The sequence below is a fragment of the Pelobates fuscus genome, chromosome 7 (assembly GCF_036172605.1).
Source record: "Pelobates fuscus isolate aPelFus1 chromosome 7, aPelFus1.pri, whole genome shotgun sequence".
Taxonomy (NCBI): domain Eukaryota; kingdom Metazoa; phylum Chordata; class Amphibia; order Anura; family Pelobatidae; genus Pelobates; species Pelobates fuscus.
In genome coordinates, this window is record NC_086323.1 from 144,175,453 (window position 1) to 144,192,218 (window position 16,766).

A 16,766-nucleotide genomic window follows, 5' to 3' on the forward strand; every position below is an offset into this window, starting at 1 on the left:
GGCATGTAAAAAGCAATCACTAAATAAATCAATAAATAACAATGTTATAATAAAATGGGCCTGAATAAAAATTGCAGTTACAACTGCATTATCTTATTTTTCATACCTGATCTTTAAACGACAAAATTAGAAACAAAAAATAAATTAGAATATATATTATTGTAAATTATAACAAAAAGTGTGCATAGAAACACTGCTTGCACAAAATATTTATAAAATAACACATTGTCATGTATTTTACAATGTGATCAGGCAATGTTCTAAAATAGTTCCATTTTGTGAATGTATGTGTCAAAGTGTGAGCCAATTCACTAAGTGATTAATTAAGTACTACTACTGCTGCTGAATGAAAACAGTAGTAGTTATTTATTCCTTTATGACATGTCTCCCATCATGTTTTCACTACAAGTGCACAATTTATTTTGTTTCACACACACCTGTATTCCAGATGGAAACCATTCAACTCCCGTCCTTTTAGGGACCCCTGCAGATCTGTAATGGCTTCCTGTAATAAACCTGCATTCAAACGATCCACTTTATTTTTAAACATCTGTTAGCCAGCTTGGATTGTAGCCCACCCCTTCTCAATGCCCTAAAATATAATGCACCTTTAGAAAACACATTTTGCAGTATTGTTAAAAAAAAAAAAGACAAAACCAGCGACTTCTAAAATAGCTAAATCCCTACTAAGAATTACTCCATAATAAAAAAAAATGTGACTGCACAACTCCCACAATTGCTTTTTAAAAGGTCAATAAATTGTATTTGTACATTTGTAAAATTGCCTTGGATGACACAGAGATCATGACACTCAGAAAAAAACCTCTGTGTCCAAGATTTCCCACTGGTACATTAGTATTATCACTCGTTAAATATAATGGCAACACCAAGAGTTAAAATACTATATTTTTAAAAATAGGTTGTGATGCTTATTAACAGGTATAAAAATTGTGCTAAAATTGATGTGGTCGAGTATTGAAGGTATATGCATGAGGTTTGAAAGAGAACGGTGTGATTGAGAGATGAGGGTATGTCAGTAAGTTTGAGACTGTCTATGGCAAATAAAACATCTGAAGTTTTAAGATAAACTACAATGTGACAACATCCAACAATTTATTGGGGAAAAAAAGACAGTGCGCCATGTGACAGGATTTGTCTGTAGAGGGAGCTATCAATCTCCCCATTTGTCTAGCACAGGTGTGCCCGAAAAGTAGATCCCCAGATATTGTAGTACTACAATTCCCACGATGCTTTGCATGCCTGTAGAATGCATTAGAATGACAAAGCATCATGGAAGATGTAGTATAAAAACATCTGGTGATCTACCTTTTGGGCACCCCTGGTCTAGCATATTTAATCTGGAGCTACGACTTCGACACAGCAAATGGAGAGCCCGTTTTCCCATGACAATTGAACAGTTGCAAGATGGAGGTGACACAATTTTGATAGAAAGGGACACTATAGTAGCCAAAACAACTTTTGCTTAATGACACAGTTTTGGTGTATAGATTGTGCCCCTGCTGTCTTACTCTTCAATTCACTGCCATTTAGGAGTTAAGTCGCTATGTTTCTGTTTATGCCCTAGCCACACCTCTCCTGATGGTGACTGACTTAATTAAAGCAGAATTTGCAATAAATGAAGTGTAAACATTAGATGATTCTGTACAGGATGTGTTTAGGAAGACTGTTTAATTCACATGCAGAGAGGTTTGGCTAGGGCTGTATAAACAAAGTGATTAACTCCCAAATGGCAGAGAATTGAGCAGTGAGACTGCAGGGGCATGATTTATACACCAAAACTTCCTCATTAAGCTAAAGTTGCTTTGGTAACTATAGTGTCCATTTAAAATATATATTGACTAAAAGGAAATTCGTGAGGAGTATCCAAATACTGTTGTTTTGTTTTTTCTTTTTAATAAAATAGTTCTATATTATACTTTTATACATTACCTATGGCCAAGTGAGATCCTATACAAAAGTATACTTAAAAAAAAAATCAATTCAGAATTTTTAACACATTTTGATCTCATCACAACTTGTCCATGCACCTTTTAGATGTCCGTTCATCAATCAGTCCGTATCTATCTATCTACCTACCTACCTATCTAATATTATTGCCATTTATATAGCACCAACAGATTCCGAAGCGCTTTCCAATATTATAAGAGGAGGGATTTAACTATAAATAGGACAATAATAGGATATGTTTTGTGGACCCAGGACATTCTTGAAAACGAGAGAAATCTCAATGTATCTGTCCTGGTAAAATATTTTATAAATAAATAATTTAAAGAAAACGTACAGGAACAATAGGTTGAAGAGGACCCTGCTCAAACGAGTTTACAGTCTATATTATTATTATTATCTGTCTATATATCTATCTATCTATCTAGCCATCCATCCATTATATAAAAAATAAAATCTTTTGCTTTAAGACACCATGAGAATTGGGAATTGTAGTTGAATTCCCTTTTCTAGAACTGAATGAGTTGCTGTTAAGATGTAATCCTCTCCCTTGTGTAGAAGTCAAAGGTTCCGTAGGCTAGAAACCAACCAGGCGTGAAGGCTTCTCAATATAAAGCATTTCTTTCCCTGAGTGTTGGAATGTGACAAGTAGCAGTGTGTGTATGAGGATGTAAAGAGGATCTGGGAGGCAAGCTGAGTAGCTTAACTCTGTCTTTAAAACAAAGTGAATAGAACAAAAAAAAAAGTCTTGAATCAGCAGCCACTTTTCCCATGATACAGCACCAGCCGCCCCATTGGAATCTACTAAATATTACACTGTAAAGGCATCTCTACCCTAGAACTGAGTGTTCTACTGCTCTCTCTATATTTATATATTATGAAGAAAAGTTTCAAAGTAGCAACAAAAGCTTTCAGCCTAACAGTACGCCCCCCCTTACATCACATGACAGCTTTAATTAATTCCACCAGGAGAAAATATAAATATGAGAACAATGGATTTATTTTAACAGTGGTTGGGCATTTATAGTAATATATCATTTCAAGAACAGAAAGGTATTAGTTCACGTAAAGGGTCACTATAGTCACCTGAACAACTACAGCTTATTGTACTTGTTCTGGTGAGTATAGCCAGTCTTTGCAGGCTTTTTGCAGTAAACACTGTTTTTTCAGAGAAAAGTCAGTGTTTACATTGCTCCCAAGGGACACTTATATTGGCAGTCACTCATATGGCTACTAGAGGTGCTTCCTGGGGCACTGCTGCACAACATGCAGCACTGACGTTCAGCGTCTCCACGCTCTGCATAGAGACGCTATACTTTCCCCATAGAGATACATTGATTAAATGTACCTCTATAAGGAGATGCTGATAGGCCAGGGAAGTATTTTGGCTCCGTTCCCCCAATCCGCCTCTTTGTCTAAGATCATCAGAATTGACAATCTCAGTCAATCCAATGATTTCCTATTGGAAAGCATTGAACCGGCTGAAATCTTCAATTCTGATGATGTCGGGCATGGAGGCGGATCATGGGTGGGGCTACTGCCGGTGCTGGAATAAAGGTGAGCTTTAACACTTTTTAAGGTGAGCAAGAGGGCCTAGACAGCATTTTTAACATTATAGGTCAGGAATACACATTCGTATTCCTGACCCTAAAGTGTTCCTTTTACTGAAAATGTAACTGACTAGGGAGTTTATTTATTTTCTAAAAAAATATGGTTTTACTTGAGATGTAATTTAGTTATTAAAGGGACACTATAGTCACCAAAACAACTTTAGCATAATGAAGCCATTTTGGTGTACAAATCATGTCCCTGCAGTCAGACTGCTCAATCCTCTGCCATTTAGGAGTTAAATCACTTTGTTTATGAACCCTAGTCACACCTTCCTGCATGTAACTTGCACAACCTTCCATAAACACTTCCTGTAAAGAGAGCCCTATTTAGGCTTTCTTTATTGCAAGTTCTGTTTAATTAAGATTTTCTTATCCCCTGCTATGTTAATAGCTTGCTAGACCCTGCAAGAGCCTCCTGTATGTGATTAAAGTTCAATTTCAAGTTCAAATTAAAGTGAGCTTGTCACAAGTTAATAATTCATATGAAATACACTTTGAATTCTGGAGATTTCTCACTTTAAGCGACACTGTCACAGTCTGGGGACTTTGCATAATTTGCACCCCCCCCCCCCCCTCATCTACATGAAGTATTAGATTGGACAAAAGGAGGATGAGAATGAAAGTTGGGGGACAGAATTAGTTGTTACACATTTTTTAATAATACATAAATGAAAGGTGTTACTGAGGTATTATGGTCTTATCATTGTGCATGTTCTTTCTTAACGAAACAGACTATACATTGTAAGCATGAATATTTGTAAAGTGGGCCTCCTACCTCGAAAAAAACAGGAACCCTTAGAATAGAGATAAATTATAAGAGCCTCGCGGCAGTTTTCTTGCAGCAATATGCACAGCTATAAGTTGTCTACACCTGCTAGAAAGAATAGCCAGGTTTGTACAACATCCGCAAAAACCACATGCTAAGACATGAATATAATTATCCTATTGTGTACGATAATTAGGGTTTTGTCAGTTTGAGAAAAGAATCCACTTTTAGAACTGGGCCAAAATGTTTGTGTTTTTTTAAATTTTAAAATAAAATAATGTATTATCTTGCAGGTTTTTTTTTTTTTTTTTTTCTACCTGGCAAAGAGGGCAGGCAATAAAAAGAACAGAGAGGAAGAAAGGAGGGCAGCCTGTAGCAGTGAAAAGAAATCCGACAGATGTGGGATTCTAATGGAAGAAAATTACAGACAGGAGCACAAGGACTGCAGTTTGTGGCAATCACATCTTGTTCTCAGAGAGGTATTACAAAGAGTAGGTTTTAATGCACTGACGAGAAAATTCCATATCACTGTGCACTTTCGCGTTAACCCAGTCCCTGCCTTGAGACACAATCATATATTACAAAAAAAAAGACAAAATGGCATCTTGCCATTTTTTTACAGATACAGATAAAGGGTGTTCAAAAGATGTTTCAAAACTACAACTTTAATGATGCCTTTGCATTCCAAAAGCTGGCAGAGCATCATGGGAGTTGAAGGTCTACAATAGCTAAGGCTCTTCTTTTTAAGGCACCACTTTCATATTTAATGTACGCTTGTTTGTGCAGGGCCCACTTTATTTCTCTTATTTCTGTCAACATTATTTAATAGCGCTGCAGAATATGTTGGCGCTATATAAATGATTAATAATATTAATTAATGGGTAATATCTTTCCCTTGGAAGCAAAAGGCCTACCTCTTTGACCTGATCCAGGACAACATTCGGGACCCATCCAGGGGAATACTGGTGTACATTCTGATTGCTGCCAAAATCTGTTACCACCCTAGGGAAATTGACTCACCCCCTCCCCCAACAGTCCAGATAATGCAAGATTGATTACCAAGGAATAGGGTGTATGAGGAGATGTCCCACATAAAGTCAGGCTCAGTAGAGAAATTTAAAGTGGTGCTGTCACTGTCTGGGGACTTTTGCAATTTGTTATTTAGTTTTTAATTCACCACACTTTTCATTTCAGGAATAAACATCGCAGTTCAATTGTGTATTTTTTGTGGTCGATTTTTGGTTTGTTCTAGGTCAAAATGAGACAACCCATTTTAAGTTGTACTTTTAAATTACAATACATAGTGACACACACTTATTGTACAAAGACCAGAGAAGGAGGCAGAAAAGACGGGCAACTGGGATTTAACCTGTGACAGTACCATCGCACTAAGTGACCAGCTCCCATAACAATCTTTGAGCCTTTTGAAGCATAGCCCTGCCTAAGGGTTATTTGTTAGGCCAACATCTGGAATCCTGTATCTATATTGCATGAAATCAAGTGGAATATTGCTAAAGGGAAAACATGATTTACCTTCCCCATGTCACTTTCGTGACATAAAGGGAAGCTTCAGGATACAATGTTACATACCATTTGTCCTTACTGAAGTGCTAAGTAGTTGCTCCTCTCTCCTCTATCACCAGGGTCCGCACAACTAAAAATTACGTAAAAAAAAAAAGAAAGAAATATGATTATGGGTGAGCATACTTTTCACTTTTAAAAAATACTCTTACATGGAAAAGGGGGAATTTATATTAAGAATACACAATCAATAAAATTATTATTTATAAAATTTATTATTATTCTACAAATCCCAGGCACCAGGTCAGTCCGTTCAGCAGCTGCAGAATCAGCCCCCTCCCACTCCCGCGGCAGCTGAATGAGGCAGAATGGAGGTGGGCAGCGAGGGAGCTGCACTCTTCAAGCTCTTCCTGCTCTGCTCCGTCGCGCCCTGCTGTGATGACGGGAGTCGGGATGGGAGGTCACTCTGGCTCCGTCATAACTAAGTAGCGTGCAAGGGAGCAAAGTAAGAAGAGCTTGAAGATTTCAGTAGCCACACTGGACCCCAGGGAAAAAAATCCATTCCAGCTCTCCCAAAGGCTGGGTGGATAGAACTACAACTCCCACGATGCTTTGCAAGCCTTTGATTGCCTTTAGAAATGATGGCAAAGCATCATAGCCATAGTTTTAAAACATCTGGGGATCTACCTTTTGGACACCCCTGCTCTATACTGACTTTCATGTGCAAAGAACAGATTTTGTAACAGCTAAGATAGTGGCTCCAATATGTAGCATAAACAGGTGTTGGTTTGTACATCTCATTAGTTTCAATCCTTTTTATGGTCATGAGACGGTTTATACATTTAGTATTGTTATGTAATATAAAAGTAAATGGATTAGGCGCTCACTATACAATTAATAATAGTTAGGCAGCAGTAACCAATACAAGGAACCCCAACCTAAAAATAATGTGAACAGAAAAGGGAAGGAAACCGCACCCTAGTCTTGAGAAAATATATAAATGGTATACATACACAATGGTAGTGGTGGTGGTCTCTATACAATTGACCTCAAAAGATAGAACATAAAAAAGTAATAGTGCAGTAAATCAGATACAGTGGGTACGTGAATGGATACTTGAGATAATTCGCACTCACATTTCCCAGAGCTAACTTAGAGCTCAGCTGTTAATACGCGTGGACGGAACAATCCCCGTCTAAGGATATGTATGAAACAGTAGATATCTTGGCAGCCTCAGGTAGATAATATGTGAAGAAACAGAGAAATCCAGATAGTGCAGTATGTACTGATAAAATAAATAAATTAAATAGTAAAATACCGTACTCACATTTGCTAGAGCAGAACTTGCTCCAGTTTGTATAGCATAGGTGGTATAGTCCCTACCAAGGAGCAAGATGATAACCAGGAAGTAGAAAACAAAATCCAAATAGTATATATGGATAAAGATTATTTATTTAACAAAAATAAATTGAAAATATACAAGTACTATGTTGAAAGTCTTGTAAAATCCACTTGACGCGTTTCACCTGTAAAAAGGCTTCTGAAGAATCTCAAGTATCCATTCACGTACCGACTGTATAGAGACCACCACCACTACCATTGTGTATGTATACCATTATTATATTTTCTCAAGTCTAGGGCGCGGTTTCCTTGCTTTTTCTGTTCACATTTAGTATAATATGACTAGAATACATTTTAAAAAGGCAAATTGGAAGTTGTGCAGTTGGTTTCTTGCATGACATTTTGCTTTGAGTTTGGCAAGATGACGAAAAGAAAATTAAATAATGCAACATTTAAAACAATCAACAAAAACAAACTAAACTAATCTAAATACGATATGCTCTCTTCTTGTGACATCATGTGATGTTGGGCTCTGAGTTGATTTAGGACTGGGAGTTACTAACTTGAGGTATTTGTACATTTATTAATTTTTTTTCACACCTTACAAATGCATTTTGTTAAATATAAATAAACATTAAAAATCCTGGGAAGTGACAATTTCCCTTTAACATTTTCTTGACTCCGGTTTCAGACCAAAATATATGACTTATACTACCAGTGTATTTAAAGTAACACTATAGGGTCAAAAATACAAATGTGTATTCCTGACCCTATAGTGTTAAAAAAACATTTTAGCTGACCGGTCCCCTTGTCCCTCTTAAAACGGGTATAAAACGCATCTTTATTCCAGCCGCGTGGGTCTGCTGGCGCCACCCCCAATCTGCCTCCTTGGTTGAGATCATGCGAACTGATGATCTCAGCCAATTCAATGCTTTCCAATACTTGATGCTTAAATCAATGCATCTCTGCAGGGAACGTTCACAGCCTCCATGCAGTGGGTGGAGACATTAATGTCAGTGCTGTTTAGTGTGCAGCACTGACCCAGGAAACACCTCAAGTAGCCGCCTGAGTGACAGTCACTGGAGGTGTCCATAGGGAGCAATTTAAACACTGCCTTTTGTCTGAGAAAACAGTGTTTACATTAAAATGCCTGCAGGGACATGTTATACTCACCAGAACAACTACAATAAGCTGCAGTTGTTCAGGTGACTATAATGTCCCCTTAAACTATAGTAACAAAAAAAAAATGTTTCTGGCAAACTTTGTTCTAGAATTCCCCAGGATCTGACAGCTCTACATAGTTTGTTCGTTATAACTCTGATCAATCTCAGCCATCCAGCCAAAGAACAGACTGTAAACCTATCTTGCCAAGGGTTAACACTTGGCATGAGTGCCAGCACATTGCAGCAAGTGAATTTACCAGAGAATCTGTAATTAGCTGGGGGGGAAACCAGACATTCCGTGCCCATTACTAATGTCTGTGAGTAGCTTGAAGCTTTGGTTCACTGAGAGTGAAAGCCATTATGAAGCCAACTTTGATGAAACTTTCCTTGATGTGTTGTTTTATTCTAGAGAACAATGATATAAAGGGCTTATGGCATGTAACCCCCGGAGCATTGTATGCCTAGTTACTTGTACAAGCAGTCCATGCTGTAAACCTGGCAGTGGGGGGCGCTGTGCTGGGACATTGTCACCTACTGCAGTCTGCATTCCTAACTACTTTACTCTCAGTGTCATTGTAATCTGTCATAAGAAAATGTAAAGAACCAGTGACATTTGTCCCCTTGTTCCCATTTATGTTGATACATGTAAAGTATCTGGACTGTACCAACATAGTCTCAGTGTGACAACAGATTGCTAGGCTTTGGTGACATTGCTAGATTATCACAATGTGGGGAGGGAGGAATAATAATCTTATTCCCCTTCCACATCCCTTTTCTAGTAATTTCTGCCTAGTATCCCTTTACCTACTCTATAGGGCATGGTAATACCAATTTTTCGATGTGCAAAGAATTAATCGTGACTATTCACAAAAACATAAATTCGAGGAAAGTGATAAAGAAATTGCAAATTGAGCCAAAACAGTCAAACCGTAAAGGAGATTCCAAAACAACGATGTGGGTCTCAGATTGCAATTCCCTCGTCAATTCTATACCATCACTGGTGTAGAGTCTTGTAAATATCGCAGACCTTCACACATTGGAAGGTCAACATAGAGATGAGAAAGAGAGAGCTTTAAGCATTTGGACTCATGGCTTAGTTTTTAATCAGAGTGATGAGCTCTTTATCAACCTGTAACATCTGTAAAAAATTTTTTTTTAAATGTGGAACCCACGAGGGGATGTGAAAGTTCCCAGGCTTTAATAAATGGTAATTTCATTATGTTGGAAGCCAGGTCTAATTATAAAATGGACAGAGAAGGTTGAAGGCTGCCGTGTAGCACATAAAGAACTTGATTTACACAGTGAGGGAACTCAAGCAGCTGGTATCAGCACAAGGTCATAGACCAATTTAATAAGTCTTTGCAATCCACAGGTGCGGGAGTCCACGGAGAATGGTGCAGCCATTAAACAGGGCAGGCCATACGTGACTAGATGTCAATGCATAAAAGGTAACTGACACGCTTAATCAGTTAAAAGGAAGTATTTTTAACCTTAACCTCTATGTATTGAGGGCCCGGAACTTGTTGTGTCCTAACAGGTGAAATATTAGGTTGTTGAGTCCTAATAGAAGATACCAAGATGGAGGTGGTGGGCTGCATGAATATCTTTGGTGTTCCCTATCTCCTTAATTAACTTCTGAAGGGCTGCTAGGCTCATCTCAGCTGAGGTACAATTAGAATCTGGCCTGCAAGTGGGGAGTTTGAACCATATCAAATTCAGTATAATATGTATGGGAAGCTGTGGTGGTTCAACTAATCTGATCACATTAGGGTTTTTGCCCAGCTCATAGTTGCTGAGATTGTCCTACTTTGAGTTGAATAGTCCACCTATGCTCCACCTGGTCAGTAAGTATAAAAATGGAAACGTTTTGTTGTCTATTCAAAGGGGGCTGAGTTATATCACATAATAGAAATCTCAGATAAATTTCTTGTTGTCAGTATTGTCTAGAATTAATGGATTGGTGGCTAAACTATATGTTGGGAGAAACTATTGCCAAAAACATTTAAATCTTTAATACCAAGGACATAGGTCCACTCGGTCGGTCATGTGACTGTTTTATACAAGTTCTAGATTGTGTATAGTGAAGTATCGCACCATTCAAGAAGAAAAGCCTAAAACTCAAAAAGGGTTGGGGAACTCTATCTAGATCTTATATCTTATTATATATTACAAGGAACCAATCTAATAATTCTATTTCAGCACATAAAACCTTTCCTGTTAGCATAATATTCCAATGGGACACATAAATTACACTTCCCATATCTTATTACACTTCAGCCCATAAATACTTTACACATTGTGCTTTACACAAGATTACTGCCCTTGAGTCCATAGGTGCATTGTTAAAGGTATATCACACTTCCCATAAAATTATTATTATTGATTGAGGGCACATGTTGCCAACTTTTTATTCAAATAGGTTTTCAGGATTTATTTGTTTTGTGCAAGATTTGCACTTTAAATTATGCCTAGTTATTAGTGCATTTTTATTTCACTGATTAGGTACACACATCCCGTATGCATGCTATGCTAGAATCCATGGACGACCTTTAACTGAATAAATCAACGGTACAACATCACAATAACAATAATTTGATTGACTGCCATCTAAATATAACATATCATCCATAAAAATTCACATCACACAACTTCCCTGCTAAAAGCACAGCCACAGCACCCTTCTATTCACATTTTTCTATCTGCATTCCTTGTTGCAGGCACATAAAATAATCTGAACAAATTCTCATTTTCATTCTCAATGACAACCTCATTCAGGAATACTTACATTAAAAAACTCAACACTACCAATAATACACTATTTATCATTTCAACAACCAACGACTGTTAGTTGTCCACAAGAAAAGACTGAGTTAAACATTCTAGGAATATTTTTTTTATTTTTTTTAAATAGAAAATCAAATCATTAATGTCTAAATATATTGCTGACTTCCCATTCATGATTCAAAGCTTGTGAGGAGCTAGACTTCAGGCAAAACATTCGATACGTCTCCTTTCTTTTTAATAACTTTATTAAATTATTAATCTCCATCTCTTTGTGAGACAACGCATTTCTCCATACCTTGATATAAAAGGAAGCTCTGCTTCACACCTTTACAGAAGAGTTAGTTTTGCAGTGGGGAATGCAATACTACTATTCGAATGCTCTATACATCAAGTTCTCTTTACTTACTGTATATTAAAGTGCTAATAGGTGATAAGATAAATAATCCCAACCCATTTACAGTTAATAAAGCTCTTTATTTGGTCCTCCCCGTCTATAACATGCAAATAAATGTGTTCCGTCTTTACAAACTACAGCTTCTATATTGGTAAGAATCATAAATATAAGTAACCTTGCATATTAATCGGTTTAGATTTTTTTGGTATGTTCAAGTTTAAACTGACTCTAGGAGATGACGTTTTTTTAGTGACCTGCTTCTTCTACAAAGTTAAAGGGTTACTACAAGCAGCATGACCACTTCATTAATTTGAAGTGTCTATGGTCCCTGAGGTCTGCATGTGCAGTGTTTCACTTTGAGACGCTGCACACACAGAGACTATCCCCTTAGCTGACGGTGATGTAACTCCACCTCTGGCAGTGTCATTGCAATTCTGTGCAAAATTGGCATCAGACACCAGCACGCACAGCATGCCGGCGCCATAGAGAAAATGGCTGTACGGTATTCTCTCATTCGTGCCACCTCTTCCCCTCAGCCCATCCTCCCTGGCTTCTGGCAAGAGTGAGTGACGTCAGCCAAGGAGTATCGGGCTTCAGGGATAATGAAGCCATTCCTGGAAACCAGGAAAGGATCAGCTTTTATTTTTTATTTTTTTTTTATTTTTTTTATACTTTGGAGAGGCACACACTGTTTTCTGGTTGAAATGACCCATTAACACCTTATTTTAAAAATTCCATCATAGAAGTCATCCATAGTCCAGACCAAAACAAATTTCCTGACAATTCTTGTGACTTAGTTAAAGTAAAGACATTTACATGGTTATTCACTACAGGGAGAATCCAAAGTTCATCTCAAATTTAAGGTTAAAAAAGCCAAACTGGAATAATTCAACTATGCTTCCCGATTGGCTACTTTAAAAATGTGCAATTCGCTTAGAATTCACATTGAATTATCACTTTCAAGAGTTGATGGGAAATGTGAATTTCAGATTTTAGGCCAAAATAAGAGTAGAAAAATGACCTGAATCACCTCTCAATATTGGTGCCCAGTAAATCGAGATACTGGCGGGAGTGGGGCAAAGGCGGCAGTGATGTGATTTAGTCACTGACAATGCCCAAAGGGATTCCCAGCTCTCCTTGCAGGGTCCTAATGCCTGAGCATAACGTGAGTGCGTCAGATGATGTACTCGCACTACACTTTTTGGGGACAAAGTCGGGATGGAAGGACAGGACCCAAAAATTGTGCCTGTCCTGCCGAAAGTGGGAATGTTGGGAGACAGTTTAAATTCCAGACAATTCACACTGAAAACTTACTGAATAATCATGCAAAATGAGTACAGAGGATTGGAGAATGATTATATCCCAAACAATATTTTTTACATGAATCTCTCAAACGGTCCTCTTGTCTTCCCTCTAGCTATCCCATAACCTTTTCCTATAGGTCTTGGGTACTGCAGGTCATAGTGAGTGACTTGGAATGTGTGGGATGTGGATTACGCAGGAAGTTTGGTAATGTAAAAGTTAATTATTTTCCATTCCCAAGGAGAAGTATAATCATTCAAAAGTACTTTAGTTCTGATATGGTTATTTAATAGGATGTTATCAGCACTTAGTGTAAGTGCAAACAAGGGGAGCTGATGGAAGAAGGAATGGGTAATATATAGAGGTAATATTAAGGAACACAATAACTGACTCAATAAGGGAATTACTGTTATTAACAAGAAGAGAAATTGTGTTAAATAACCCTCTGTATTTTACAAAGGAAATAAAACCAAATATATTTCTGCATTTTTTTCCTACAAGATGTCTAATAAGATTTCCAGAAAAAGAACACAGACATACGGTAATCTGAAATCGATTATTCTTTCACTTCACACTTCCCACAGAAAAGTGCAAAAAGAATATGACACCATTTAAGATATATGTGACCTTTTTTTGAATGTTCTTATCCAAAAAAAAAACTCTGCCACGTTCTTCTATTCATAGTCCATCAATAACATTCCATGTAGTTGTTACGTTCTCTTAAGTGTAAATAATTGCTACTGCAAAGTGATTTTCACATTGTTGACCGAAATATCCAAACCTAAAGCATATCTGATTGATTTTTATTTTTGGATTTCCCAATTCTGCTGTTTTGGGAACAGGATATTCACATTGAATTCACTATTTGGACTTTAGCGAATTACCCCACTCTGTATTGTGTAATGCATTCCCTTATGTACTTATATAATCACCTATTTTTTTATGTGTTTGCCTCTGCTGTACCAGACCTGAAATGACCACCAATGCTGTATATCTCTTTTTATTTTCAGTAACTCAGTGTGCTTCTAATCTAGACAATGTTTTGTATCTTTTAGTTGAAATTTTAATAAAAGAAACATTTGCATAGAAAGAAATAAAAAGACCAGAACTGCCCATTAAAAGGATACACCAAGCTTTATTATAGTTACCATCCGGGCTGCCGGGTGGCAAGGAGCCAGGGGACCCATTACTGTGCTCTTTCTGCACAGCTCCCTGTGGGCGAGGGACCTATGATGGAAGAGCACAGTGATCCCATCAACAGCAGCAACCACCGGTGATCAGGGAGAGAATGCACTCCAGCCCTCCCAGAGCAAGGTAGGGAGGCTGGGTAGACCTCTTAATTAATAAAAGTATGTCTATGAATGTGATTTTCGTGTGTGTTTGCCAGTAATTATGTGTGTATGTGATTGTGTGTCTGTGATTGTACGTGTGTGGGTCTGCGATTGCGTTTGTGTATGTCTGTGATTGTACGTATCTCTGTGATTGTATGTGTACGTGTGAGGGTCTGTGATTATGTGTACGCCTATATGTGTGTATGTCTGTGATTGTGTGTATATGCATTTGATTGTATGTGTGTGTATAGGCCTGTGACTATATGTGTCTATGTCTGTGATTGTGTGTATATGCATTTGATTGTATGTGTGTGTATAGGCCTGTGACTATATGTGTGTATGTCTGTAGTTAGGTGTATATGTATATACATGTGTATGTGTTTAGTAGAAAGCTTCCTAATTTAGTATCCTTAAATATGGCTATCCCACATAAGGATAACAAATAAGGGAGTTACATACTAAACATACAAAATATCAACATTTTAATAAAAAGTGCTTTTAAAGTTTTATCATATAAATCAATTATACTATATATTGTATGTGTGGCCAAAGACAATTCCTCTTCACTCAATGTGGCCTGGGGAAGCCAAAAGGTTGGACACCCATGCTCTATAACCTCTACAGCTAAGTGGTGATGAAGCTATGACTCTACAGGTAAATTTCCTACAGTTTTTGTAAAGCCAGATTCTACCAGTATGACAAAGCTAGATCAAAGTCTAGATCAAACTCAAAGCCCACCTCTCAGTTGTGTATCCGATCTGAGAAGATGTATCCTTCCTCATTATTTGTCCAAAATATTTGGACAGGGATACACTATTTACTGATAAACCTTTTGGCACCAGTGAACTGACAGACTTCAGAAAGCAAGTTTTAATTTCGTAGCACCAAAACATTTAATAGCAATCAGTGCAGTCAAATTCCTCTTCCCCGTATAAATATTTTAGAAGAATAATCAGACAACAAGCGTACCCAAAGCCCCAGAGTAATAGGATCACCTCTAATTTCATGCATCCTTACAGTAACATGGGGTATGCATGTTAATAAGATCTGCATGATTATTCCACGCCTGAAATGGAATGTGATAGTTCAGGCAGTATCAGAGAAGGATTAGGAAGTTGAGTTTGGGACAGATAAGTGAATAATTATGCAGGACTTACATTAAAAAGTTTAACATAACTTAAGGAGGAGCTATTATCACAGAGGAACATAGTAAATAACTAATCACTTTAATATGACCTGGCAAAATAGACACGTATAGTTACTTGGTTCTTGAAAGTTCGTTTAATAGAGTTTAAGATAGTTCTTAAAGGTGACAGATCCATTAATACTGAAAACAGTGGCTGTTTGAAGATATGAATTAGACCAGTGATGGTTATAATCTTGGCACTGCAGATGTGTGTGAAATGCATTTCTCTTGATGCACAGCCAGTCAGGGTTAGCCATTGCTGTATTAGCCCATAAAAGGGTTTGCAGAGAAGGTGTGGGGAGTCAGCGGACCCCGTATGGCACAGCAACAGAAATGGGTCATTCTAAGTCCCATAAACAGAGCTCTCACTGTGATGAGAAATCACCAGGAGAGGCATTACAGCATCAAAAGCCAAAGCACACAGAGATCTTGCAGTCCCGTCAGAGGGAAGGCATCACCAGACCACAGAAGGGTGGGTTGTTTCCATGAGACTGGATATGTAAGCCAGAATCAGCCCTTGAAAGAAAAGCTCTATTCGAAGGGAGTTTGTGTGAGCAAGAGGGATGTGGAACGGGGTGAGACAGCAGGTATGGAAACAGCAAGGAAAAAATACAGTATTGCTTCTCTCTATTTTTGTTGCTATGGTTGATACGCTGATAGAACCTTTTTATTTATTTTTTTTTTTTTAATGTTGGGACAGAGTAACATTTTTCTTTAGTTATTCTAGAACCTGTTTACCATGGCATCTGGTTCCGAATAGAACTCTATAACAATTTATATTGATGTAAAGTTTCCAAACACACATTTTAACAAACTGATAGAAATGGTCGACATAATGATACATGTGAAATGTTTGCCAAAAGTGTCAAATGTTCCTAGTAGGCCATCACTTTGTGCTCCTTTTCTAACTATTGCATTTTATTACCGTATCACTTAAGACATTTGTGAACTACATTTCCCATAATGCTCATGCTGAATCCCAGTTCACAAACACCCGCAGTTTCATAATTAAACATCAGTGAGCTATTGAGTTATTTGGTCTTTTTAAGATTCATTTTTTGTTTTGTTAGTGGGAGATGGGATCTAAGGGGACCTGTAGAACTGGAAGGAAGAGGAACATTTTCTGGCAAATACACCATTGTTTATAATACTGACAACACATTTTAACTTTTTCATGAGATACTCTGTTTTCTTTTGAATGTATAGCAACCCAGTTCAGTCCAGGATGCACATGGCATTGGAGGGGGAAGCAAAAGCAATGGGGTATATGTTAAAGAGAGAGTGGCGTAGTCTCCATGGAAACCAACAGAATGTTCCTGCTGATTGCTCCACTTTTAGAACTTTGCACTTAATTTAATTTCATTTAATTTTTAGGCCAAAGTATCTGAAATGGAAGCATGGCT

General features: G+C 37.6%; 1 protein-coding gene across 2 annotated transcripts in view; it reads right to left on the reverse strand.

Moving 5' to 3' along the window:
* The window catches only part of PLXNB1 (plexin B1), a 199,614-nt gene that overhangs the window by 121,647 nt on the left and 61,201 nt on the right, over positions 1–16,766 (reverse strand). Inside the window, exon 2 of one of the 2 annotated variants that reach the window (XM_063426749.1) lies at positions 5,932–5,995. The exons of the other annotated variant lie outside the window; for it this stretch is intronic. The gene's annotated coding sequence lies outside the window, so the exon portion shown is untranslated. The remainder of the gene's footprint in view (positions 1–5,931; positions 5,996–16,766) is intronic. 2 annotated transcript variants of the gene reach the window in all.